We start from the raw sequence: 3,972 nt of genomic DNA, 5'->3' as shown, positions 1-3,972 counted from the left end.
TTGTTAAATAACAGTTAACAATCTAGGATTTATTATTTACAGATGGATATTATTTTAGCAACAGGTGGCACAGGTGGGCATATCTTTCCGGCCATAGCTTTAGCAAAAGCACTAAAGACACAAGGATACAATTGCATATTATTCACTGATAAAAAAACAAATAAAAATACCGACATAGAAAGCTACACCTTACCATTACGTAGACCAAGCAGCAACAAATTTAAGTTTTTCCTTTTCTTGATATACAGCTCTATGTTAGCACTGTATCAAGTAAGAAAATTAAAACCAAAATCGGTCATTGGTTTTGGTAGCTATGCTTCTTTTCCAACTCTTCTTGCAGCAAGAGTTCTTTCTATACCTATAATTTTACATGAACAAAACACAGTTTTAGGGAGAGTAAATAGATTCTTTTTCAAGAGTGCAAAATTAATTGCAACCAGCTTTCCGGAGACTAAATATGCAGAGGGCAATAAATGTATTTTTACAGGAAATTTTGTTGATATAAAAGCACAGAGCCATTCTAGCACTGAGAAAATCCTAAATATATTGGTCATAGCAGGCAGCCAAGGTGCAAATTTTTTTGATGATGTAGTAAGCAGCGTAATTTGTGATTTACCTATTAAAATGAAAAAGAAAATTAGAGTGACGCAGCAATGTACGAAGAAAAATGTAAACAAGGTCAAAAGTCTATACAAAAGTGAAAAGATCGATTGTGAATTGAGTGAATTTTTTGATGATATGGAGAATAGACTGGCCAATGCTCACTTGGTAATTAGCAGAGCAGGAGCAACTTCAATAGCAGAGATCACTCTTGCTAGGCGTTCTGCTATATATATTCCTTACCCTTACTCAAAAGATAATCACCAATTTTATAACGCAAAATATATTGAAGACTCGAGAGCAGCTATAATAGTTAAGCAGAATAGTGAAGCAAAAAAAAATCTAACAGAGGTACTATTTGATCTATTAAATAATTCTCAAAAATTGCGTGATATGACCAATAGTACAGAAAAAACAGGGATAAAGAATGGGACTACTGAGTTTGTTAAGGTGATTGTTCACAGGTTTAGTTGATGGCTGCTTGCTTTTTCTTCAAACACGTCCCAAAGATCCTTTTCTAGCGATATATTATACAATTTATTGATATAAACTACTCCCGTGGGTGAAGTTGTGTTAATTTCGAGCAGGAAGTCATCTATAATATCAATACCAACAAATATTAGCCCTCTTTTCTTTAATTCAGGACCAATTTTGTTACATATTTCATTGTTTCTATCGTTCATTTGAGCGGGCTCAAAACTTGCTCCAAGTCGCATGTTTGTTCTGATCTCTCCACTGATTTTTGGAATTCGTTTCATTACACCAATTGGTTGGCCATAAAGTAGCAATATTCTTTTATCTTTATCTATGTTTTTACAAAATGATTGTGCAATCACAGGGCATTCGTATTTTGCTATCATGAGATCCACTACTACTTGAATACTATTCTCATCTTGTATTCTTATCACATCGTTTCCTCCATAACTATACAATGGCTTCAGAATAATATCTTGATAGTTGTAGTAGAAATCTCTAATCATTGATATATTTTCAGTAATCAAAGTTGGCGGAATTAGCTCTGGAAATAATGAAGTTATCAATTTTTCAGGACAATTTCTTATTTCTGTTGGATTGTTAATTACCAATGCGCTGGTTTTTTCTAAGATATATGTTGTTGTAATATAACGCATATCAAAGGGTGGATCCTGTCTGATAAATATGATGTCCATTTCATTCAAGTTGATTGCTACATCCTCTTTAGAGATAAAACTAAAATCATCAACGCTGACTTTCTGAGCCAGAGCAATTGGATGGTTTAGCTTTAGTGCTAAATTGTTAGGAGCATAGACAAAAACTTCGTGCTTCCTCCTTTGTGCTTCCTTTATTAGCACGAATGTAGTGTCAGTTTCAAAATTTATATTTTCATCCATCTGAAAGGCAACTTTCATTTATGTTCTCTACCTATTGTCACAATTGTACAAATGTTATAATTTGAAAGCGATTTTTGCCTAATGGCGTAACTTACTGTACCTATATCGTACATAACTTACAACTTGTTTTACTCCCTTTACTTTTCTTGCAATTGCTATTACAGCTTTTAATTCCGCTTTATTTTGGGCTATACCCATCAAATAAACAACTCTATCAACCGTATTAACGCTATAATTAATTGACTTAATATTTCTTTTTCCCAGGAGTCTTGTTCTTATTTCCGCTGTTATCATGCCATCTACAGTGGTGTCTAGCATGGAAGCCATTTGAATTGGTATTACTCTTATTTCATTTATCACTTCTTTAATTTCTTTTTGCTGCCAAGCTATTTTTTCTGCTGTAAGTTGTTTTTCAGGAGTGTCAACACTTCCAATGAGCAATACTCTTCCTTCACTTACTTTAACCTTTATGGATGAAAATAGCCCATGTTTTAAGAGCCCCTTATTAATTCTGATGACCATAGTCGTATCATCAATGATATTTCCCAAGGATTTGTCCTGCATTGTTATTGCTGTTGCTGTCGCTGTAGCCACCACACCACCTATTATAAGGGTTGTGCAACCACTTTGTGTAATCAAAAAAATTGCGAGTAAGAAGCTTGTTATTAATCTCATTATTGATTTTCAGGGTTTAGAGCTTTCATTAAGAAATGTTAATAAGCTTTTTTGATTGTGTAAATACCATAAATTAAGTAAGACTTTAAACCTTGAATATTTTTAATGGAATACCTATAATAGGGTACTGAAAATTTCTTGCGGATATGGCGGAATTGGTAGACGTGCCAGGTTTAGGTCCTGGTGAGCTTGCTCGTGGGGGTTCAAGTCCCTCTATCCGCACTTTAAAGTCATGTAACTTAGGTTTTAAGGGAAAATTTATAATCACTAAATACACTTTTGTTTGTGTAAAAACCTGTTCTTAAGGATTGTGTTTAACTTAAATTCTGGTAAAATGACTCTATTAAGATATGAATTAAAATGTTAATAAATGAATTATGATGTCTAATAATATACCTCAAAATACAGTCGAAGTAAGTAGCGTATATACCTACAAAGAGCTTAGTATAGATAAACTAAAGTATGAGTATGAAATCACAGTTGGTAGTGATTATATAAAACAAAAGGTAAATTCCAGGTTGCAAGAGATAGCAGAAAATGCAAAATCACCTGGATTTAGGGCTGGAAAGATGCCCTATGACCTTGTTGTTGCAAATTATAAAAACGAGGCTTTGGAATATGTGATAAATAATACAATTGATTATTGCTCAAGTGATTTGATGAAAAAAATTGAAGTCAAGTCTCACATTTATCCTAAGGTTGATGTTATATCATTACCAGATCTGGGCAAAGAAAATGAGGAGGGCAATTTTGTATACAAGCTATCTTTTGAGTCGATAATTGGTCCCTTGAAAAAGAAAAGAGCAAGCGTTTAGGTGTTGCTGTGCCAAAATATGGCGATGGAATGCTTATATTTGAAAATGCACTGAAGTATTTTTGTTAAAATTTATTGATAGGGATTTATGGTCGAAATTATCCCCTGATATTGCAAAAAACTTGCTTGACAAGCCTTGCCAGTCCCCTTATCATGAAACTGAAGCTATTTATTTATCTTCTCTGTACAGATTAAATGACAAAAAAACTCACGTATCTGGCGTCCCATGTTTAATTTTTTGCACTATGTGCATCTTATGTCTTTATAAAATTTCTAGGTTTTTACCTAATATAAGCTGAAATGCGCTTATAAAGCATTTAAAACATCAAAAAACGCCGATTTAAAAAATGGATAGTGAATAACTAGCTACCCTAGGGTTTCTTTTGCCTTTTTTTCTGTTTAGTAAATTTCTTAAACATTTATGACTAAAGGTTAGTTGCATTAAAAAGCAGCTAAATCGCGGTTATTAAGCGTTTAGAATAAAAAAACGCCATACTTGAAAGTATAATGTAA

General features: G+C 33.1%; 1 non-coding gene across 1 annotated transcript; it reads left to right on the top strand.

Moving 5' to 3' along the window:
* The first annotated feature begins 2,785 nt into the window (after positions 1-2,785).
* On the top strand, positions 2,786-2,867 carry Trnal-uag. The gene has a single exon. It is a non-coding gene; the product is annotated as a tRNA-Leu (tRNA).
* Positions 2,868-3,972: the final 1,105 nt, after the last annotated feature.

This window comes from Drosophila ananassae (genome assembly GCF_017639315.1).
Source record: "Drosophila ananassae strain 14024-0371.13 chromosome 4 unlocalized genomic scaffold, ASM1763931v2 tig00000077, whole genome shotgun sequence".
Taxonomy (NCBI): Eukaryota; Metazoa; Arthropoda; class Insecta; order Diptera; family Drosophilidae; genus Drosophila; species Drosophila ananassae.
This window is presented reverse-complemented; position numbering and strand designations above follow the sequence as displayed.